Source organism: Ahaetulla prasina, chromosome 1, assembly GCF_028640845.1.
Source record: "Ahaetulla prasina isolate Xishuangbanna chromosome 1, ASM2864084v1, whole genome shotgun sequence".
NCBI lineage: Eukaryota > Metazoa > Chordata > Lepidosauria > Squamata > Colubridae > Ahaetulla > Ahaetulla prasina.
This window is the reverse complement of record NC_080539.1, coordinates 167,662,223-167,687,569: the sequence shown is the minus strand read 5'-3', so window position 1 is coordinate 167,687,569 and position 25,347 is coordinate 167,662,223. Positions and strand designations below refer to the sequence as shown.

Here is a 25,347-nt window from a genome sequence, read left to right as displayed (position 1 = left end):
AAAGTGACTGAGAAATGAGGCTTGGCTGAACTTCTCACTGTAACTGTGAGCTCATTTGGAATCTCTTGACTCTCAGCCATTCAACTCACCATCCAACCACAAAAACCTCAATATCTGCAATCTATTCATGAGGTGCAGCTGTCTGGAGTACATGTGGCCGATGTCATGATATCTCCTTTCTCTGGAGAGTTTTGTTAACCAGCACCTATCCTTTGACTGCTGATCTCTGCCATAATATCATTCCTACTCCTTCAGGGACATCTAGCTCACCATGTTTTTATCAGGAGTCTCGTTCTCTACTTCTTTCTTGACTGCCATGTCAGCAAAATATTCCTGCTTATTAAAAAGATAAGATCTCTTTCAAATCAAATTTGACTGTAAGTGACTTCATGACCACAGCCAACTTAAATATTTTCCATTCTATGTGTACCTCCATTGTTGATTTCTTCAGTGAACGGTAGTCTGTGTCCACATGCTTTTGCTTCTTCTGCCTCAGCAAAATTGGAAGGAGAAACTGTGTCTCCTTCAGTGAAACTTTTGTCTCCCTCAGTGAAATGTCTCCTGTGACTGCATGTTGATGCTGCTGGCCATTGTGACCTCAAAGACTTCCAACATCTTTTCATCTCCTCGTTACCACAGCTTTGGAATGTAGCCAAGATGCATAATCAAGTCTCAAGATTGAATCCCCTTGCTGAGGAGTTCCTGAGATTGTGTGAATCAAGACCTAGGTAAGTCTCAAAAGTGGGCTCAGATATGAATGACTCTTGCCACAGTCTAAAATGTGGGCTCAGGTATGAATGAATCTTGCCACAAGAAATGGATCTGAGGTAAAATAAGCCAATGAAATTAGCTTAAAGAAGATGGTGAATATTCTGTAGAGCATTTCATGTGGTAGAATTTATCTGCCACTTCCTATGCAAAGGTAATTGTCTGGTTAATCAGATTGAAAGAGGGAAGGGAGAGAAAATTTTGTTGCATACTTTTTTTTCTTTTCTGAAAAGTTCATCATAAACAAAGCCAGTAAGACTATATTCAAACAGTAACTTTCCTGTATTTCTGGTTGTGCACTTAGGGCTAAATAAGGTTATGTGAGGAGGCTCCAGTGCTTTAGATGGTGATCAACAACCCTGACCAACAGTTTTTTAGGGCTGTTTCAAACTCTTTCTCTCTGTTATGTACTTTCAGTAGACTTCCCCTTAGCACAAATATATCTAATAATGTCCTGTGAACTGCACGTAGGTGTCAGGAAGAGCATCTGGCCAGTAAACACTTGAGTTCCATTCAGTCACTCCGACTCCACTCCGATAAAAGGGATAACAGGATCATTAAAATAAAATAAATCTTTAGAATGTTTTGCTTTTTGAATAAGTGGAAGTTATTAATTTCAATGTTGGAGGATGAATAATGCTTCAAAGATAGAAGAGATTTATAAGGAATAAGAACATTGGTTCATTTAGATCACCACTGCCTATAATGCAGAACTCAAATGACGATCTTTGGAAAACTGCTACCTTCAAATAATTTTATGTTTAATTAATTTTTCCCACCTTTCTTCTCTGGAAAAGGTTCCAAGAATTAACATTTCTGGTTTTAATGTGATTTTGGTTTCTTTCACCTTCCTCCAAATTTGTGGAGAATATTTCTATGGGTGGCTTAAAGGAGAGCAATTAATTTTTTTAAAAAATCCTAAACCGTCAAATATTAAAATGCTAGGTGAAAAGATTATTTTTTAAGAATCATCTGAACACTAAGATAGTAGGAGCCTAATGCAACTTCTCCTATATCCAGGGATGGCTTCCAGGTATCACAAAAATAGATCCCTCACAACAAGGGATTCTCCTGAAAGAAAGTTCATAATGGGAGGGGCAACCTGCCTAAATATAAAAAGTTTCCCATTATGAAACTTGGGCTTTTAAATATCTGTACAATGTCATACATTTAAATCGTGTAAGCAATTGGTAATTTTTTTCAAGACTGATATCATATGATTACTGTCAGTTTCATTGATTAGAAGCCTATTCATTCCACCTGCAAGTTTTAGACTCTTTCCAAGGGCAGCTCTATTTGATTGATTGATTGATTGATTCATATGTACACTGAGAGCATATGCACCAAGACAAATTCCTTGTGTGTCCAATCACACTTGGCCAATAAAAATTCTATAAAAATTCTATTCTATTCATTCATTCATTCATTCATTCATTCATTCATTTCCTATAACTACCCATCTCAACCAAGTAACTCTGTGAAGCTTACAGTTCTAAAATTATAAAATTATAAAACAGTTAAAACATGTACACAACAGAACACTTTTAACAGTAAATATGTAATCCAATCAAGGCATGAAGCATTATCACCAAATCCAGAAAGATCAGGAAGAACACAGGTTGAACTCTTTAGAACTTCTGTCTTTTCTAGATTTAAATTCAGTTGCCTCTGCCTTATCCAGGCCATTGTAGGGCTTGCTTATTTCTGTTTGTAATGCCATAGAGGTTAAATCTGCCTCAATTTGTCTTGCTGATATTATACTCAGGAAGACTGACTTAACCAATTAGTTTTTAAAAAAATATTTTATAGGAGGCACTTGTGCTGCAATATTATTCAGCAACACAAAGAATCCAGTAGGTTTTTCATGCCAGGCTCTAAATTCAATATGCCCCTTGCAGTTAAGTGGTTTTGTTTAAAATTATCAATGTGCTAATTCCAGAATTGGAATTGGAGAGGAATCACCATTCTCTGTTTTTATTCTTGGCAAGGCTCTTAAAATATTGAAGTTTATGCTTCGTCTCTTTATGTACCACTCAAGTAGCAAACTAATCATCATCATCATCTGTTCCCCCCACCCCCACCCCCACCCCCACCCAAAAAAAATCCTCAAAGCAAATATTTCAAAGGCAGGAAGAAGAGAATACCTGAAGCTGTGTAATTATCCATCTGGAGCTATATAGCGTGCAGTAGTTAAACCAATGATAGAGAAGAATTATTAAGAAGGAGAAAGCTGGTTTGATAAACCACAGTCAGGACACTAATCCAGAGTGTGTGTTTGGGATTTTGAACCTTCCAAAATAACAGGTTAGGTTCAACAGCTTCCCTTAGTGCCTGGCTGGCAAAGTTCCTGTGCTAGTATTTAATATCCGTTTGATGTTCTTGTCTTTGTGTCAAATGTACAAACTACTGTTAAGAAGTTGAGACATATAGTTGTGATTAAAATAATTCATCCATTAATTTATAATTAAAAGGCCAAGTTAATTGCAATCCCAACTCTATGTAGCAAAGCGAGTCTCATCTTTGAAATCAACCATGCACCATCAACATTGTTTGTAATGGGTGATGGGCTATTACAGTACAATCCTTACATGACAGGAAATTAATTGCCATTTGTTGATAATTAAAGTTCCTTTTTTTAAAAAAGCTGAGAAAAAAGATTGAGAGGCATTGCACTTGGCTAATTTCTTTCTCCTTTTATTTCCGTCAAATGCACAGCTTCTGCTTTGCTGGGCTTATAGAACTTCTAAATTTACGAATGTAAATATCTCAGCTATATAAAAATAATTCTGAGGCAACTTTAGAGTAGTTCACTGATGCAGAGATCATTAAAATTCTGACAGTTTTTCTGTTTGCATTGAGACAGTGTTCCAAACTGCTGGTTTCTTTGGTTTTTTTATAATCAAGCAAAAAATGTCAACTATAAAGCAACATTTATGTATATCACTTCCTTCGATTTACATAAAAATAAATATGATTTTCTGGAAGAAACCTCTTTTTTAAGATGTTAAGCAGTATGTCAGTTGTAACAGATAAAATTCCCCACTCTCTTTTTTAACTTTTCCTGTAGCTTTGAGAAACATTTTAGATGCATTTTTACAATCATATGAAGTTTGTTTGTAATTTTTAAATAGGGATAAATAGGGATGCAAGCGGAAACAGTCTAGCATAAAATGTCTGAGCTGCAGCTCACACCTGTACAACATTTATAAAGAAGAAAATCCACCATGGTACATTTTACATCTCTAAAATTATGAGTGTGAATGTCTATTAATGCTCTTAACCATTATATGAGTTAGTTAATACAAAGAAGCTGAAACTTATTGAAGGTTATTCAGTGAGTTTCTGTAGATTTGATGGTTTTGGTCTGCAAACTCAAATAAATATAACTATTATTCTGAGCTACGAAAACAAGGGTGTGAAGTCTATTTATCTAACGTGCATTACATTAACCATGTCTTTTCAGGCAAGAGCTCCACAAGTAATCATAATCACTATCTGTGTTTATGAATCCTTTGACCTGGATCACTCTATTAAGCACACCTAGAAAGCAAGGGCCTTGCCCTGATCCTGAGCTCAGTGAGGCTCGTAAACTTCACATTATGGAAATGAAAGGAATTCATCTATTCAATAGCACTCTAGCACTCTTAAACCGAATTCGGGAGTGTAGACAAGAAAGCTCAGGATTAAAAATGTGATCAGATTAATTGTCTCAAGTATGATAAGATCTATTGGATAATAATGGACTGGCCATACATGAGCATTTAAATTTTGTACAATAATTTGGCAGAAAGGAGCACCCTGTCTGGCCCGAATTGTTGAGCCAAATCCATGATCTTAGATATAAAGAAATAGATCCTGTTTGTTTCTTCATCTTTTCCTTTTGGATGTTGCCTGTTACCAGAGTCGCTAGTCTAGGCAGCTCTCCATTGACTCTGCTTATGATCACTTATGAGCATGGGGATGCTCCAACAGTCCTAAGTGTGAATACTAGTTGCAAAGTTACTTTTTCAGCTCCATTTTCATGTCAAACTGTCCCTAAACAGACTAGACATTAAGGGAGTACTAGCAGTAAGCAGGATATATACTGTGTGTGTTGATATGTGCATTTTTCAAGATGGATAGTTTAGGAGAAATATTTTTTTTTGCAAAGAATTAATAATAGAATTAAAATCATACTTGCTTTTTAAGGGTCCCCAAAGACATGCCCTAGGTCTTCAAATCAGAATGTAAAAATGAAAATAGGCCCAGCAATTCATGCATGGATGGCTACCTTTTTATATACATATAAAATAGATGTAGGTAGAAAACATATATGTGTCTCTGTCTTTAGCAGTAAGCCTTCTGTGTTGCTGTGTCTGTCCTGTGTACCAAGCACCAGACCGGATGTTCTAGGGCAGGGGTGTCAAACTGGATTTCTTCGAGGGCCAGATTAACATTGTAGTTCTCCGCGGGCCGGCCAGGGGGTGGGGAGATGGGACGGATGCCTCCTGCAGCACCCTGCTGGCCAAAATGCCCCCCCCCCGTTTTCAGCCTGGACAGCCTTCTATAGCACTTTGCTAGCCAAAACAAGGTTCCGGGGGGCAGCATGCAGCCCCCACACACCCTGTTTTGGCTGCCAGAGGCACTGCAGGCCAGTCCTTTGCTACTTCCAGGACAACCCTGTGGGACAGATTTAAGCACCTCGGCGGGCTAGATCCAGGCCATGTGCCTTGAGTTTGACACCCCTGTTCGAAGGCTTCAATAAAAGCAAGCAGATTGCCACCCAACCTTCTGCTATTCCAGACAAAACCTTATAGGATTTCCTCCCCAGTTCTGCTGGAAGGAGGCAACTAAGTGCTATTTTAAACAGTCTTACGCAGTTAATATTCTTATATGTATTTATCTTGTAATTCAGGAAGCTTCCTCTCTTGTTCACCCCCCTTTTAACACATTCAGGAGGCTATGTGAAGCTGTAGCCAACAAAAGCGCTGCCTTTCTACTTTAGAAAAGGGAAAACACTTCCCACAGATGACGGCCATGGAGGAGAAGGAGGGGTCTTCCCAAATCCAGCGAGGTGAGATCATATCGGCTTTAAAGAATGTTTTTCTAAATGATCAAAATCCCCTTGATTCTCTTTTTACTGAAACCACTGGTATCAGGCACACAGATTAAAGGCAAATTAATCATTTCTTCATGTCAGCCGCAACAAAGCAAAGCAAAAACCTGAGATCGTGGAGGTGATGAAGAAAATGGCAAGGATGATGATCACAGGTTCCCACCCAGCTGACACATTTCTAGACAGTAGTTTGGAAATAAGACCCGGTGACGTCAGTTAGCCAGTTTCAGGTAAGCATTAAGGGAAAGAATGTAGTGTAAGCGTATATAATAACTGGTTTAGGAACAGATTTGCCCAGATTTAAATTCTTGCTGTATACAGTTGAAACAAATTGTCCTAAGCTATAAGGTAAAGGTTCCCCTCGCACATATGTGCTAGTCATTCCCTACTCTAGGGGGCGGTGCTCATCTCCGTTTCAAAGCTGAAGAGCCAGTGCTGTCCGAAGATGTCTCTGTGGTCATGTGGCCGGCATGACTAAACACTAAAGGCACACGGAACGCTGTTACCTTCCCACCAAAAGTAGTCCTTATTTTCCTATTTCCATTTTTTACATGCTTTCAAACTGCTAGGTTGGCAGAAGCTGGGACAAGTAATGGGAGCTCACCCCGTTACACGGCACTAGGGATTCAAACTGCTGAACTGCCGACCTGCCGACTTTTCAATCGACAAGCTCAGCGTTTTAGCCAGCGAGCCACCACATCCTAAGCTATAATGTGGTCCTTTTGGCTCTGGCTATATGTGTTGTACTTAACTATTGTACAATTGTGTGTTGTACTAAACCATTGTGGCTTATAGATCATGGTTTATGGTTTGGCATGCTGCATAAAACCTAGTTAGTTGTAGTGTATTCAGTAAATCATTTTATAAACAGACCATGACTTAGTCCAACATAGAAACCAAACATTGAGTGCTGGTTGTCCATAGATATCCTGGGTTAATAAAACTGATGTAGGAAGGAGCAGGGAGAGAAACGTAGGCAAAGTAGTTTATCCTGTTGGGATGCCATTGTTGTCCCCAAACTTCAAAGTGCTCTGATTTCTGTGAAATTCAACGTGCTCTTTCAAATTTCACCCCATTCTGCTGAAAGAAAAAATTTAAACTCTATTTTTTCTCATGTTAGACTAAGAAGGAACAAGTCTCTAATTTTTTTCTGAATCTCAATACTAGCTTCAAAATGAGTTACAAACTGTTTGTGTTATGGTTTCAGGATGCCTGTTTCATCCTTTCAACACTGTCATAGAAGCCTCTGGAATAGTAATAATCACCCCTGATAATATAAATAGTTCTACAGTTGGATGATTCATACCCAGTTCCCCCCCCCCTTTTTTTTTTTTTTTTTTTGCTATGGTAGTTAAGCAAATCACATGGCCATTAAGCAAATCTGACTTCACGTTCAGGTTAAAAATTTGAATTATCCATAAATAAAGCATCGCTACTTAAAAAAAAATAAAACCTACCATATATACTCATGGATAAACCCAACCATGGAGAAGCCGAACCTGATTTTTTAGACACCTAAAATTCTCAACCCAGAGTATATATAGTATATTTAGTTCACCAGCAGAGCACATGCACAGCAGAGCTGAACTGGGGCGACAGCTCACATGCCGTCAAAGAGGGTGAAGTCCAGCAGGTTCTGACAGGTTCTGGAGAACGGGTAGCAGAAATTTTGAGTAGTTTGGAGAACCGTCAAATACCACCAGAGTGGGGTCAGAATGGAGATTTTGCAGTATCCTTCCCCCAGGAGTGGGGAGGGAATGGGGATTTTGCAGTATTCTCCCCTGGAGTGGGGTGGGAATGAAGATTTTGCAGTATCCTTCCCCTGCCACACCCACCAAGCCACGGCCACAGAACTGGTAGGGAAAATTTTTAGATTTCACCCCTGGTGCTGCGCGCCATCTTTGACACAGGTTCGCCATCATGGTTCTAGAGCATTCTTCTCCCTGCTGACTTGGGAGATTCTGGGAGTTGAAGTCCACACTGCTTAAAGTTCCCAGGTTTGAGAAACACTCCTCCAGTGCTTAAGTGTTGCAACTGTAGATAAAAAGTCAACCACCCTTGCTCCTAAAAGGTCCACTTTGCTTAACCAGCTGCTTCTGATCCACTTGCTGAAGAATTCACCAAAGGACACATGACCTTTCTATCATCTGACTTGTCAACACCAAGTCACTTGCCACTATCTCTTTTTCCCAGATTCTGGACCCAAATGGAGGCAAACAGGAACTGAACTTTTGCTTCTAGGAGCACCTGGCTTTGCTATCACTAGGGATAGAGGCTGTATCAGTCCATGCCTTGTCCCGGCACTTGACACACAAAGTGGTCCTGGTGTTCGGTCACCTCCAGATGCAGATAGTGCCTGTCAGCAGAGAGACAAGCTCAAATGGGAACAGAGTCAAACAGGGGTGCTCTCTGCTATAAAGGAAGTGTTCGAGATAGCCTTGACATTGTTCTGTGTTTCCCACATACACATTTAATTTTATAACCACAGGACTTGGGTTTGGGGAAGGCGGTGTCAACTCTCCACTAAAATAAGATGAAAATGATATCAAAGTCATCCCAGCCCTAATGATTTACCTCTTGTGCATTTGCACGTTGCATGGCCTGGGACTTGGAAAACCTGTCCAGGCAGGAAAAAAATCTAGATGTTGTTGATGAAGTTCATACTTCCAAAAAACAAGGCATTTCCAGGAAATCCAGATGGCAGGGAAAGGTATAAGCTCAAAGGCCAGGAATAGTTGGAAGAAGAATAAGCTTCTGGTTCCACCATGCAGGTCTACCAACTGTTCTCTGTCTAAAATTCCCTGGAGTCCTGGAGGTTACAACTATATTTGGAAAATTGAGGATCGGCTGGATGTATCTTTTTTTTAAGGTAGCAGAAGAACACACATTTACAAGAGTTCAGTAGCTACCTCCTCTTTGATGGACAGAAACAATAATCATGACTAAAATCTAGTGCAATGCCATAATGTGCAGCAGGGGTGAAATCCTCTGAAGTCTGTTATCGGTTCTGTGAGTTTGCTACTGAGCGCGCGCTTTGCACATGCATGCGTGCCTGAGGCGCATTTGAGGCACACCCGAGCAGTGCTTAAAAAGGAACATTTTGAAGCCTTTCCAAGTCTGCAAAGATAAGTAGAACAGCGGGGATGAGGATCCGCTGTGCCACGCGATTTAGATTAGCTAGAGAGCAGGAAATCCAATGATTCTAGCTAATACAAATCACGTGTCACAGCTGATTGTCGCCCATTGATCATCAAAGCATTTTTACTACCGGTTCGCCTGAACCAGTCCAAACCGGTAGCATTTCACCCCTACTGTGCAGGAATGAGTAGAAAGGATAACACTCTGTGTTTTGATAGGCTGAGTTTTTAGCTGTCGTTACTATTAGAAGCCATTGATTCATACATGCTGGTAGCAATAAGGGGGTGTGAAGTTTTTCTTTGGACTGTGTTCTGGTACATACACCAACTGACGATTGAACTGTTTGGCTAAAAACTTGTTCATTTTGATATGAAAGAGGAAATCATTGCAACCATTACTACCTTCCCACTTCTCTGCACCCCATCACCCCACTATTAATGTGACTGTGGACATGCAGGGTAGAGAGAGCTCTCTGTTTTGTAGTGACTGGTTCCATCCTTGCAAAGTCCTCACTCGGAGTTTCTGTGATGTCCCAGGGCTGCTTAGCTTGATCAGGCCTTTCCTGCTAGTCAAAGTGATCAGGCCTTTCCTGCTAGTCAAAGGAGATCGTGCTAGGCTCAAGGAATGAATGATTTGGCTTCAGATGAGGCAGCCCCCTATGCTCCTCCCACGCTTGCACAGTAGCCCTTGTTCATGCTGCCCTAGAAAGAGAGATGACCAGACCCAAAGGGAAGTTGGAGAGTTGCAGCCAAAGCACCTGCTGTAGAGAAAATTCAGTTTCCCTAAGAAGCATCCAAAACTGTAGAGGCATTTACTGGCTGCTCTTTTATTTATCAGAGCAGCTGCAAGTGACGATTCTGCCTTCTGACTGGCCTGAGCCTTTGTTCCTGCAGAGCTGAAAATGCCCCCCAAATCCTTTCTTTGTACCAGGATTATATGCTTGAAAAGAACTGAACAAATTGCATTTAGACTGATCCAAATGGTCCATTTCCCTTATTGTGCTGTCTTTAGAGGGAGGGGGAAGGGCTGGGAGGGCGGGAATGACCGTACTTAGGAATCAAAGCAGAGCTGGCAACTAACAGCATTAATGCATGATAGAAAGATTGAATTGGCTTTAATTATCACACGTAATTACAAGAGGCTGCTTTCCCACAACCTCCCCCACAGGCATATCCTCAGACTTCACGCAGGCATCTCCAGAATCCACTCGCAGACCTCTAGACGTGAGTTCATTGTCAGTAACAGTATCTTTCCACAGTCTTCCATGGTCCTACTACCACCGTTGATAAATGCATTTTCACACAAAACAGAACCTCTAAAACCTCGGTGGAATGAAACATTGCTTTAGCCAATGCAACCTTCTCCTTGCCCTCCTTGACTGGAGAGTTGAAGAGCTAGAGATGTCTAGCCATAAATGAACATTACACTTTTGGCCTATCTTCCGTCATCTTACGACTTCATTGTATTGAGACTTAGGCATACCTCCCCAGTGGTGAAATCCAATTTTTTTTACTACTGGTTCTGTGGGCGTGGCTTGGTGGGCATGGCAGGGGAAGGATACTGCAAAATCTCCATTCCCACCTGACTCCAGGGGAAGGATATTGCAAAATCCCTCCCCACTCTGGGGCCAGCCAGAGGTGGTATTTGCCAGTTCTCCAAACTACTCAAAATTTCTGTTACCCGTTCTCCGAACTACTCAAAATTTCGACTATTGGTGTTGGAAGAAATATCCATCTGTGTTCAGTTCCAAGTGGGGACAAAGACACTGGAAACATGGAGACTGCTTGGAAAGATGGTTTAATGGTGGTCAGGATCACATGGCTTGAGTTCCTGAACAGAAAACGGCTGAGATCCTGTGTGCTCCCTGGTTTTATGCTTTTTCTGAGCTTTGAACTTTCTGGGGCACAGGAAGAGTACCCTGATTGGCTGTCAGACTCCCAGGGGGTGGGGGTCTTAGCTAGCCTTGCTGGCTGATGTAATCTTCCCAGGTGCCATGTGGTGAGTTTCAGTTGCTAGATGGGTTCTATTATGATGCAGATGATGGTTGAAAAGGTGGGGGGAAATGAGTGAGCTTAGCTGAAGCTTTAATGGCCCATTGACAAAGGTGGGGGGGAGTCAGGAAGCTGCTTTGTCTTTAAAACATGTTTCTCCATTTCTCATCCAGGGAAATATATTCTGCCTTTTTAAATATTTTCTAAAATATTTCATTCTTCTAGGAGGGGGGTGGGTGCTAAATTCCTACAATGGTTCTCCAGAAACTGTCAGAACCTGCTGGATTTCATGCCTGTTGTGTCATAAAAGTAAAGGTACAGGTTCCCCTCGCACGTATGTATCAGTCGTTCCTGACTCTGGGGGGTGGTGCTCATCTCTGTTTCAAAGCCGAACAGCCAGTGCTGTCCAAAGATGTCTCCATGGTCATGTGGCTGGCATGACTAAACGCCAAAGGTGCACAGAACGCTCTTACCTTCCCGCCAAAGGTGGTCCCTATTTTTCTACTTGTAGTTTTTACGTGCTTTCGAACTGCTAGGTTGGCAGAAGCTGGGACAAGTAACGGGAGCTCACCCTGTTACACGGCAGCACTAGGGATTCGAACCGCTGAACTGCTGACCTTTAGATTGACACGCTCAGCTTCTTAGCCACTGAGCCACCACATCCCTCTCTGTGTCATAGGAAACACTGATTTAGAGAAGTGGTGTGATTTGCCACCCAGTCAGCTGTTGCCTAAGTTTTACACCCGAAAAAGTGAACCTGCCACCGTTAAAGGTACCACATAGAGTCATGCTGAATTAACCATTAAACAAAACAGGAACCTGCTTAGGGTACCACAGAGTTTTTCCCCCAATTTATTATGTCCTTAACTTTTTCACTGCCATATTCAAATTCAATTTTTTGTAAGTGTCCTTATCTGCAGTATGCAACTTTAATGTATTTTTTTTTAATGGTTTTCTTTGGTTTCTTTCTTTGACTAAAATTTAAAAATTTGTTTGGAGGTGTTATTTGTTTCCAGCTCATGGCATGAGAGTTTCAGTTCCATCAAGGGGCACCATTTTTGGGCTGTGCTTAAGGCATCAGTTAACCTTAATCTGGTATAGAGACTCCTAAAAGCCAGACACCACCATATAGCAGCAACAGGTTACCTTTCTGTATCTCTCTGCTGCCATTTCATAGTCACTTTGAGCTTTGCAGTCCTATGTAAAATATAATGCCAAGGAGTAGAAATCTGCCTTGTTTCTTTTATTGGGGTAGTTAAAACTGCACTATTTAAATTTCAAAATAGAAATTTCTTGCTATTTTCACTCCATATTTTAAAAACAAAAATCCCTGTACACAGAAAACTAATATGGCAGAGAGATTAGTCTACTTCGAAATCATCTGTCTTTCCCACAGGCTCAATGGAAATAGACTCCAAACCCAGAATAGGATGACTTGTTCTATAGATAGGAGTAAAAAAAATAAACTAGCATTCATAAATAGAAGAGAAGAGAAGAGAAGAGAAGAGAAGAGAAGAGAAGAGAAGAGAAGAGAAGAGAAGAGAAGAGAAGAGAATTCTTTATTGGCCAAGTGTGATTGGACATCCTGTTCCTGTCAAGAGTGGCGTTCCCCAAGGCAGCGTTCTTGGACCAACGCTCTTCATACTATACATAAATGATCTCTGTGACCTTATTTCAAGTTATTGTGTTCTCTTTGCTGACGATGTCAAACTATTTAACACCACCAACAATACAGCTACCCTTCAAAAAGACCTTGACTTTGTATCTGATTGGTCTAAAACTTGGCAACTCCAAATGCTCTGTCTTATATATTGGAAAAAAGAATCCTAACACTAAGTACAAGCTTGATGGACATTACCTTACAGATGACCCCCCACCCTGTTAAAGACCTTGGAGTTTTCAGATCAAATGATCTAAGTGCCAAAGCCCACTGCAACTACATAACAAAAAAGGCTCTAAGAGTTGTAAACCTAATTTTGCATAGCTTCTTTTCCAAAAACTCTACACTACTAACCAGAGCATACAAAACATTTGCTAGACCTATTCTTGAATACAGCTCACTTGTCTGGAACCCATACCACATCTCTGACATTAATACAATTGAACGTGTCCAGAAATATTTTACAAGAAGAGTTCTCCACTCCTCTGAATACAACAAAATACCTTATACCTCCAGACTTGAAATCCTGGGATGAGAAAACTTAGAACTCCGCCAACTCCGACAAGACCTGTGTTTAACACACAGAATCATCTATTGCAATGTCCTTCCTGTTAAAGACTACTTCAGCTTCAATCGCAATAATACAAGAGCAAACAATAGATTTAAATTTAATGTTAACTGCTTCAATCTTGATTGCAGAAAATATGACTTCTGTAACAGAGTTGTTAACGCTTGGAACAGACTACCTGACTCTGTGGTTTCTTCTCAAAATCCCAAAAGCTTTAACCAAAAACTGTCTACTATTGACCTCACCCCATTCCTAAGAGGACTATAAGGGGCATGCATAAGAGCACAAAAGTGCCTACCGTTCCTGTCCTATTGTTTCCTTTCATTGTATCAGATTGATATAGTTGTTGCATACTTTTGCTCATATATATGCTTGTGTGATGTGTTGTTTTTTTATGTTGATGCTTGTGTATACTGTTGTGACAAAAAAAAATGTCTTGGTGCATATGCTCTCAGTGTACATAAAAGAAAAGATACCTTCATCAAGATACAACACAACACTTAATAATAATCATAGGGTACAAATTTAACACTTAATGATACAACACTTAATGATAGTCATAGGCTACAAATAAGCAATCAGGAAACAATCAATATCAATATAAATCGTAAGGATACAAACAACAAAGTTATAGTCGTACAGTCATAAGTGGAAGGAGATGGGTGATGGGAACGATAAGATTAATAGTAGTGCAGATTTAGTAAATAGTTTGACAATGTTGAGGGAATTATTTGTTTAGCAGAGTGATGGTGTTCAGGAAGAAACTGTTCTTGTGTCTAGTTGTTCTGGTGTGCAGTGCTCTGTAGCGTCGTTTTGAGGGTAGGAGTTGAAACAGTTTATGGCCAGGATGTGAAGGATCCGTAAATATTCTCACAGCCCTCTTTTTGATTCGTGCAGTATATAGGTCCTCAAAGGAAGGCAGGTTGGTAGCAATTGTTTTTTCTGCAGTTCTAATTATCCTAGTCATTCATTCATTTTGTCAAGCACGTATTAGATAACAGATATAGATATAAACATGGTTATTAATACTGAAATGGTTATGAATAAAAGGGGGACATTAGGACAGGGATGGTAAGCACATTGGTGCACCCCTTACAGACCTCTTAGGAATGGGGTGAGGTCAACAGTAGATAGACTAAAGTTAAAATGTTGGGGTTTGGGGGATGAAATCAGAGTCAGGTAGTTCATACCTAAGCCTCATCACCTACCATTCTTTCCTCAAACCAGGCTAGCTTATACTGTGAAACTGGATCCTAAAAAGGACACATTTTTAAAAATATGGCTTTTGCTACCACCAACTTCCAATGAATTTCTGTAATAGAATGGGAGGAAGGCTCATTCAAATAACTTTCCCTAACCGAGCGTTTTCAATATGTGCCAGACGACAGTCTCCTAAACCCCTTTTGGAATATCAGTTGGAGATTATGGGAGTTGTAGTCCAGCACAGAGAGCAGGCACCTGGCTGAGGAAGGCTATTGTAAACCAAGTATCTGGGGAGCCATCATCTGGGACTTGTAGTAGGCGTCCTCTTACAAGGGAGAACAAAAGGCTGACTGAATTTGCTAGTTTTTCCTTCAGGAAAAAAAAAAGAAACTTTTTTCTTGCCAGGTGATCATATCCAATGGGTCCACAGGATGTACCCTACGTCCCAGGCATCCACTTTTTTTTGCCAAAAACTGTTGAAATAAATACCGTACTGCAAGTTCAGGGGAGGAAGAGGTTATGTGATTTTTGGAGATGCTGGACTAAGTTGTAAATAGGGAGAAAAAACAAACAAGCACACACACATAATTTGAGTCCACTGAATGAAGGGGAAAAAATTGCATAATTGCTAGTGAGAGAAAGGCTGAGCCTGGGTTTGGCAGATGATCAGCCACCTGCACACATGCTAAATCCAAGGGGAAAGGGTCGACTGACATCTTCTAAAAGCTACTGAAATTTCTCTTTGAAGTGTTCTGGTTCTCTAGAAATAAAAGGAATGTGCTCTCTTTTGTTGGCAAGATATGGGCTATGCTTTCTGCCAATGGGAAATATCTGGAAGTGGGGCAAAGTAAGTCCTTATCCCCAGTGGTGAGTTTCAAAAAATTTTACTACCGGTTCTGTGGGTGTGGCTTGGTGGGCGTGGCAGGGGAAGGATACTGTAAAATCTCCATTCCCTCCCCAATCCAGGGGAAGGATACTGCAAAATCTCCATTTCCTCCCAAACAGCTGGGACTCGGGAGGCAGAGAATAGATAGTTCTCCAGAACTGGTCAGAACCTGCTGAAACCCACCTCTGCATATCCCCTCCATGCTCGTTGGGACCTGCTACTAGGATTGCTTAAAGGACCTCTGTGAAAACCAATGCACAATTTGGACAAAAGAAGCAAAAAAAAAAAATTCAATAGCAGCTTGGCCAGATGAGTCTCTAGGATGCTTTTTCTCCCTGTAGGTGACAAAATAGCCCTAAAGATGGATCAATCAACCTCATCTAATCAGTAGAATACAATGTTTTACAGATCAGGGGATCACCACAACTTTTCATCTCGCAGATAACATGACTCAAAACCACACAGTGACAAGCCATAGTCATTAACTTTCTGGAAGGAAAAGATACTTGAACTGAACTGAACTGAACTGATTGTATGAATAGAGCAGTATGGACATGATGTCTTCCAATTTTGAAATGCGCTCTCAGAAAAGGAAGTGAGCACATATATTTAAATTTTCAGCAGGAGAATTTGGAACTGCTTAACCATCTGATGCTGAAGACAGAGGAATGCCAGATGTTTCACTTACATTTGTGCTTTGAGGGTTTTTTTAAGTGAGTGTGAAATGGTTCTATTGTCTTACAAGCCACAGCTGCACTGGCGTATTATCTAAAAAATTAAATACAGTTCCTCAGTTTTTGTGTATTTCTTTTTTTTTTAATTTTTTCGATCTTTAGGAGTTGGGATTTTTAACTAAGAGTTTCAAAATTTTGCCCTTCAGAATGCAGTGAGATAACCGCACATGTATATGTTCATACATGGATGCCCCAAGAGTTGATAATTCTGAACATGAGCCGTGCAGAGTAATTTCTAAAGGGTAACCAAGTAGATACAGTCAAGTTATCTTTTCTTTATAATCTGCTTCATTGTCGAGCATAACATAACTGAGTTTTGATTCCAGCTCAGCTTCCTTTACAACTTAATAAACAGTGCAATACTTATCAGATCAGTCTGAAAAAGGAGTAGCATCTTTTGCTCTTCCTGTCAACATGAAGGAATTACATTTTGTGGAAAGCAAAATGTTATTTACATCTTCCACGTGCAACATGAGTTATTATGTTCATGTTGAAGGCTTTCAGGTACAATTCAATTCATGTTCTTTCGGCTGAAGCCCAGCTGGAACTCAATGAGCCTTTCCCTACCACCACATATTGAAGGATATAAATCATTGGTAGTCAACCTGGTCCCTACCGCCCACTAGTGGGCGTTCCAGCTTTCATGGTGGGCGGTAGGGGTTTTGTCCGATACTGAAGCACTTTCCTTTTTTTTAATTTAATTGACTTCTTAAAAAAAATTCATAGCATTATTTAAAAACATTTTCATTAGGTTTTCATAAAATTCCCTGTGACAATTTAAATTTCTGAAAATATACTATTTGTATCACCCGCGCATAAGTTTAATTCACGTTACGTAAGTGAAACTAAATGGCGCTAGAGTGCGACCGCAAACAAAAGAGCCTCGTCCCAGAATAGTTCGCGCATCCCCCCCCACACTACCCAGCTGTAATAGACAAGCAGAGCTGGTAGCCGGCACACACACCCCAAAGCCAACCCATGATGCGCGAGAGGCATGCGCAGATGACGATACAAGGCGCATTACTGTGGAACTGGTGGGCAGTTAGAAAATTTTACTACTAACAGAGTTACAAAAGTTGGCAATAGGTATAAAAAGGTTGACTACCCTGATATAAATCAAGGAATGTTGGTAAGCAAATTCCAGATAGTGGAATTCCAGGGTTTTGCTCTGAAACGTAAGGTATACATCCTTATCTAGGATCAACTAAGGTCTGCCTTAGTATTCTTTTTTTTTTTTTGCAAAAAATTTTTATTTTCCATAATAATTCCCACAATTTAACCAGTGTACAATACAATCACTTATCCAACAATCAATCCTATACTCAGATTATGCTCAATCAGGCCTGCTCGGCCGCCACTCCCTTCCTTAAACCTTTCTACCCTTCTCATCCTTCTTCTACTTTCCCCACCATCCTTCTCCTCGCTTTCCTACTTCCCCTCCTCTTTCCCACTTCTCACTTCCATCCTTTCTAACCCTCTATCTTCCCCTCCTTCTTCTCCTCCTATCCTTTCTTCTCCCTCCCTTCTTTCCTACCTACCTACCTACCTACTTTCTTCCTTCTTTACTCCTCTTTCCTTACCCTTTCCCTTCCGGAGTGGTTACCGAGCAGTCCCGACTTTACACCATTCCAACTTGTTTAATTCTACCATTATTCCTGTACAATGGCAATCAATTTATAATCTTCCCCTTCCCCCCCCCCACCATTTCCCCCCTCCCCCCGAGACTTCCCAGAACAGAATACAGGGTATAGTAACTAACAAACATAATCTAAAATATAACATAAAACATATTCCATTTCACACCATCACACTATCAATTCCCTTCTTTCTTAAACTCTAATACATAGCAATTCCTAACTTCACTCAAAAACTAATTGGTATTTGCCTTAGTATTCTTGAATGGGCCTTGGGGGTTTTTTTTAGATGTGAGGGGCAACTGTATTTTCCCTGGATGAGAAGGCATCACAGTGTTCCTCAGACTCACATATTTCTCTTCATCCAGCCTCTTCTAATCAAGCTTGAGGGGTCCTTGGTGCTCTGTTGCAGGCAGGCGTTCATTACCCAAAGTATGGAGAAGCTGCATTTCTCCATTATGGCTGCCTAACTACTGTAAATTATATCTATAATTATTGGGCGTCTCAGAATTTTTCCATTGATAACTTGCATTTTGAATGAGCTTCTTTCCTATATTCCAGATACGATCAATATTATTGTTCTAAAAATGGCAAATGAGTGGGAAAGACAACATAACTTGAGAAAGTGGTGTTACAACACATTCATATATGAGAAATCCATGGCTTCATGTGAATTAGTTTCCTGTTGTACTTGAAATATCTAGAAAAAAATGGAACGTGTTACTAGCATAGTTTCTGGTATCGGCTATGTCAACAAACTCTCCTTGTCACCACCATATGAGAGAGCCAGAGAGCCAGTTTGGTCTAGTGGTTAAAGCACCAGGCTAGGAAGCAGGAGACCATGAATTCTAGTCCTGTCTTAACTGTGAAAGCCAGCTGGGTGGCTTTGGACCAGTCACTCTCTCTCAGCCCAACACACCTCACAGGTTGTTGTTGTGGGGTAAATAGGAGGAGGAAGGTGTGTTGGATATGTTTGCCGTCTTGAGTTATATGTAAAAATAATAAAGGGGAGATATAAATAATCAAATATAGATTGTCTATATTCACCCATTTCTCTCTATGATGTTTCATACATACAGAAACCAATTCCTGTTAAGATTATATTGCTGCTGATTTTCTTGATTTTAAAAAATGGGAAACCTTAAATGTTGCATTCATTTCTGTGGCTTTCATGCATTAGAATGGCATATCTCATCCCATAGGAAGTTATTATTGTTTTCATCTGATTGCCAATGTCTGGAGCCTTAAACATGGAGCCTGTGTATTAGATCTTCATGAACTGCTATTAGCCTTTTCCAACTTGCATCCTCCAAATATCTTGAACTTCAGTTTTTGCAATATCTTAGTCAGTATGATTTGATATAAATATTAAAATTGCATGAATTTTGCAGATATTAGCAAGTTCTACAGATATAATTGTTAATGGATAATTGCATGGGTGGGGTGTTTGTAAATATCATCTCTCTTAGCCATTTTCCAACTCTTGTCAGTCTGTCTTTATCCATTCCCAGATAATATGTGCCCCTAAAACACACTGTTTAAATGGAAGCTAAAGGTTAAATGGAAGAAAAGACATATTTGTCAACTTCTGCATTTTTCTCCCTACCATGGCAAACTCCAAAGGCCAATATCCAGAAACAGAAAATTCTCTTGAATCTAGGCACCTCCTGTAAAATCTGGAGAGTAAAAAAAATATTTTGTGAAGACATAGATGTACACAAATGAAGCTAGTAAGGGCAGCAGTCTCTCTTGACTCAAAACCTTTGAACTCTACAGCTACCAGATTAAGACCACCCACATTCAGATATCACAATGTCGTATTTTTTTTTTAAAAAAAAAAAGTCTAATTGTACCCTCAGAATGGTTTGACAGGCAGATTTCAGTCTTCACCGATAGCTGCATTAATACTGCAGTTTAAACATGAGGTTGCGTTATAGGACATACATGAGAAATAACAAAGTGCTTTCAAAGAGAAAGAGGAGGCCTCATGAAAAAAAAGAAAAACTGTTCTTCAAACCAGAAATTCTTGGAGTCAGGATGTTAGCCTGGCTTTGGCCTGGGTGGATACGATTAGTGGTTTTGTGGTTTTATTAAACTTCAATACTTGGTTGGTTGGTTGAAGGGAATTCTTTGTTTTTATCTTCTTCACTGCCCAGAGTTCCATGGATAGATGGGTCATCATATAAATTGGATAGAAAGAATGATAGATAGATAGATAGATAGATAGATAGATAGATAGATAGATAGATAGATAGATAGATGGATGGATGGATGGATGGATGGATGGATGGATGGATGGATGGATGGATGGATGGATGGATGGATGGATGGAATGAATCTGAGTTCTCTCATAGTTTTAAAAACCGCTGATGATGAGCTGTGGGTCCCTGGTTGCTAGAGTAATGGGGCTGTACTCGTCAGTTATATAGCACCATTCAGCTTTTGGCAAATTGTTTTGACTCATGCCAAGGCCTATTCCCTTGCACCATGACTAAACCAGTCAGATTTCCTACCTGAGATTCTGGTAGTACACAGCCTCATGGTCCCATTTTTTACATTCACATATCTCCACCTACTTTTTCTTTGCAGGATTCCTGACAAAGCTTTATGATGTCACTAGCCTCTTCCTCATTGGACAAGCAGAGAAGAGCAGGCATGGCTTGGCCACAGCAACTATCTGATATTTGGGGTGTATTATTTTCTGCTGCCAGACCTATAATGGAAAAGTTCTATTTTTCACCCATTCTTTACCTCAAGCTTTTTTTTTTTCCTGGAGGACAAGGTAAGCAAAATGAATCAACTAAATGGCTCTAAAAACTCTCACATTGTGACTGATTGGATAGAATTGGTTAATACTATGCACAATTGGATTTGTTTAAGGCTAAACTTAATCCTCTGTTGTTAACTGACTGGATCAATTAGTCTCTTTTTGGAGTTGATTCATTGAACTGTGCTGTTGAAAGCAGGGTATTCAATAATTAAAAAGTCCCAAATTCTGTTACTTCAACACACCAAATGCGGTTTAATTTACTTATACTGTCCATATACCTATACCTATACATACACTAAAGGGACACGGTGGCTCAGGGGCTAGGATGTTGAGCTTGAGCTCCCATTACTTGTCCCAGCTTCTGCCAACCTAGCAGTTTCGAAAGCATGTAAAAATGCAAGTAGAAAAAATAGGGACCACCTTTGGTGGGAAGGTAACAGCGTTCCGTGCGCCTTTGGCGTTGAGTCATGCCGGCCACATGACCACGGAGACGTCTTCGGACAGTGCTGGCTCTTCAGCTTTGAAACGGAGATGAGCACCGAGCCCCTAGAGTCGGCAACGACTAGCACATATGTGTGAGGGGAATCTTTACCTTTATACATACACTTATACACACACACACACACACACACACACATACACACACACGTGGGACAAAAGGAGAGATTATTAATAAAGGTTTCTGTGAGTTATAACCTACATAATTTGTTTAGCATTAAATATTCCAATTCTACTGCAACATACAAATCAGTTAGGTGAAAAGAGAATATAGAATTCATTAGGAATTATACGCTACTACACTATTATTGCCCTCTTTGGACCAAATCCCATCAACTGCAGCTAATAATAATTCAATAGCAAGGATTACAGCAATTGTACTCTAAAAGACTTGGAAGCACAAGTCTTATTCACCACTATTTTAGGCAAATATACTAGTTGACACACTGGTTCTCCACTTGTATGCTTGCCTAAAGCCAGAGATCAAAGAATTGTACACATTAATTAGCTCCCTTGTATCATAGGATTCTAGATTCAGGAAGGTGATACCTACTGTGAGAAGATCTCTTTATAAACTGTTATACTCTCTCTTCAGACAAGGGAAGGAGGAGCTACATGTCAACTTTGTACATTTGATCAACAGCAAAAGACATAAAGCAGATCCAATATATGAACATAAAACAGGCAACAGTAGTTCAGCTTCTGTTAAGCACATAATTCTATGTAAACTAAATGGAGTCATTGCCCAGTATAAGATGACATTGCAGTATATTGGCATCTGTCATTCTTTATGCTGACTTTTCAAACTTCTGGGTTACATCAACCCAGAAGATGCCACAGCAGTGTGGGTTATATATATTTAAGCATCAGACACAGGTAATAAGGAAGCAAGGCAGTTCAAATGATTACAAGGTTATTACATGCTAATGCTCTATACAAGAATCTGAACTACTAATGGTCAAAAAAAATTGGTGGTAGATAACAATCAATGGAATTAAAGGTGGACTGGACTTAGATATCTTGTGGATGCAAAGGGACTCAAGACTGATGACCTACTTGACCCCTCCTTCACGCTCAACCTGGTCATCTCTCACATCAGGGTATAAGCCAGTGGTGGAATTCAAATTTTTTTACTACCGGTTCAGTGGGCGTGGGGTGGTGGGCAGGGCAGAGGAAGGATACTGCAAAATCTCCATTCCCACCCCACTCAGCAGAAGAATACTGCAAAATCTTCATTTCCACCCCACTCTGGGGCCACAGGTGGTATTCGCCGGTTCTCTGAACTACTCTAAATTTTCACTACTGGTTCTCCAGAACCTGTCAGAACCTGCTGAATAGCACCCCTGGTATAAGCTAAGTTCTATATAGTAATTCAATAATTCTATTCCTGCAGTTGTCTACTTCAAACATTGACAATTGAATATTCTTTAAGTTTCCTTTTCATCTACCAGGTTCACTCTTTATCTGATTTAGACTGCTTTTTAGCTTATTTTCATTTTTAAAAATGAATGGAAGTTGGTATGCTTCAAAATATTGGCTTCTAAACTTTAGCTTTCTTTGTAACGGTCTTTTGATCGTTTTAGTTTTAAATTGGCCGGTTAAATATATCATTTTAAATGTATTTTAAATTTATTGTGTACCTATGTGTTTTAATAAGGCTGTACACCGCCCTGAGTCCTTCGGGAGAAGGGCGGTCTAGAAATCTAATTAATAAAAATAAATAAAAAATAAATAAATAAGACTAAATGGGACCTATGTAAGTCCCATGGGCTTTCTTAGAAGATAATATGGTATGTGGCTTCAGCTCAGTACCCTCCCCCCAAAATGATATCCCCCGAAATAATAAGCATCACCTAGGGATATGGCTTAGAATCAATAGCAGAGAATATCTCCAATGTTTTCTTCCTGTACATAAATATTTTCAGAATGGCCATGCCTGTTAACCCTTTTATAAAACTGGTAACAACCTGCTTTCAAATTTCCTTCCAACCCTAAATCTTCCTGCATTGCTCCTTCAAAATATGTAATAGAGGAAAACCTTTTGAGAATCCCAAGGAAAGACTAATCCGATGAGGAAACACTCATTCTTTGGAACCATTTGCCATCTGAAAGAGAGTTTTGACTAGCAGTTCCTCTGATTGAGTTTATAAGGTTTATTACAAAGGCTTTTCAGATACGAGTAGTGTAATAATGTACATCTTTCATTTTTACCTTGTTTCTCGTTTTTATCATTCAAATGCAATATTTTGTATACATTTTTCTATATTGTTTTGAGTTGTTTATACCCTTGGATAAGAGTATAAAACAATCCCGACATTGATTTCAAGAGAACCAATCTATGCAATTGAGAACTAGATGGCAAGTCTTTGATGAGGTTATGCATTCAGTCATGTCAGACTCTTGGCAATTCTATGAGCCAGGTCTCTCCGTATCTTCCAATCTTGCACTCCTTCTTTGAGTTGCTCTATGCTCTGACTGATGGTGGGCAAGTCTTTATTGTACCTTAATTTTGGAACTGCCTTCTTATGATAATCACTTGGCTACTGTCTGAAGGACCTTTCTTCCATAAAGGAACTTTGGAGTGAGATTATGTATGACCAAAACGACTGTCAGATTTCTTATATTTGTAGGAAACATCTCAAAAATGGATCTTGTTTAGTTGGCAATGCGTGTGGTTGCTGACTAGAACAGCTAGCCAAATGTGAGCATGCAATGCCACCTATTGTTTGAGTTGGGATTATCACCCCATATGACTATGTGCTAATAGTGCTAATCTTAGAGTTCTGCCACACAACAACCCAGTGACCCTTAAAAAATGCTCCAGACTTGCAACAGACAAGCATTTCCGTCGGTAGTCCAGACAGAAGGAGAAGAGACAAAATTGCCCCATTTCATCATTTTCTTATTCTCATTCTCTCTTCAACATGGGCTGTTGTTTATTTTTTTCTTCCTCCTACCTCCACTTTTTAAAAAAATATTTATGTGGAGGATGTCTGATGGGATTTTTGTCTGCCGCTGGACGTGCAGCTACTACGCAGGATAGAGCAATGATTTTTAATTATTTTCTCAAACTTCAGTCTGAGATCTGGGAGCTATTATTGGTTTCAGACATTTCACTGGATGCTTTAATAGAAGCCATCATCCATCAAGTCTACCAATCATCTGAAAAGCCCACCAGTTATCTCTATAGGTTGGATAGAACCATAATTTTTCAGATTAAGATGGGCTATGATGGATTAGAAACATCCTCAGATCCACATCTATTGCACAAAGAAATAATTAAATAGGGAGCACTGGATGCATATGTTGATCATTTACAAAACCAACATTTGAATTGAAATTAGATCCAGCTTCAGCATAGTTCATAGCCATTTTTTAAAAAAAAAATACATTCTCGATCTTGATTTTATAAGAAAGCAGCACCAAATTATATTTCATTTCAATAAGGACCAATAGCAACTCTGTTATCATGTTCAGCTACACTTTATATGGAGGTTGTGGAGCTATGGACAACAAACGGTTGCCTGGCTAATTAAAACCAAAAGCAAGAATATTTCTCCTTGTGGCTGAGCCAGAAAAGTAAAAGGATATATGTTAAGAAAAAAACAGGATGGCAACCAGGCAGATTAGATTTAGGCGGGCCCAGAGCTGAGTTGTATTTTGAATAAAATTGAGTAAATTTGACTGAATGTTGAATTTGAAGATGTGATGTTCATTCATTCAGCACATTTATATAACGCCAAAGTCATTTAAGACTCTGGCATATAATAGAAGAACATATGCCCACCCCAAAAAAATGTGGAAACAACCTTCTACTTGGGAGTGTTACTGCTTCCCGGAGAGTGGTGGATGGAGATGTGTGGTGAACAAGAGGCCAAGATGGAGGCTAGCAGAGTAAGCCTGAAAGCTCACAATACTGGACTGCTGAGGCAGTTCTTTTTTGCCTCCCATGGATTGCCCCATGATAGGGCAGGAGTCTCATCTTTGCATGTATATGACAATGGTGGGACACAACATAAAATGAAAGAGATGTGGCCAGAGCTTTCCCTTTCTTCTTTCCATCTGGGCAAGTGGGACAGGCTTCATGGAGGTGCATTGGCAGAGTCTCTGGCCTCCAGGAATTTTTGATTCCCCAGTAGGGAGTTTTTGCAAATGAGGTGCATTTGTGAGAAGCTGAAGTGGCAGGACCTTGAGCAGGTCAAGATTGCTATCAGTCCCAGTTCCATGGTCATTTTTGCCTCTGAGTGTGGTTGTTGCTATTGCGTTTGTCCCATTGGACTTTTCTACTTTTCATTCTTTTTTAACCTGTTGCTGTTCTGGTGGTTTTATCTGGGGTGGACTGATACCCAACTGTATTTTGTCCTGGACAATTCTTATCCAGCTTCAAAGGGCCCTTTTCAAT

The 25,347-nt window shown here is 39.9% G+C and overlaps 1 long non-coding RNA gene across 1 annotated transcript; it reads left to right on the top strand.

Moving 5' to 3' along the window:
- Positions 1 to 601: 601 nt before the first annotated feature.
- Positions 602 to 20,444, top strand: LOC131197337 (uncharacterized). Its single transcript, XR_009154935.1, has 3 exons — positions 602 to 728; positions 5,704 to 5,821; positions 20,267 to 20,444. It is a non-coding gene; the product is annotated as an uncharacterized LOC131197337 (long non-coding RNA).
- The last annotated feature ends 4,903 nt before the right edge of the window (positions 20,445 to 25,347 follow it).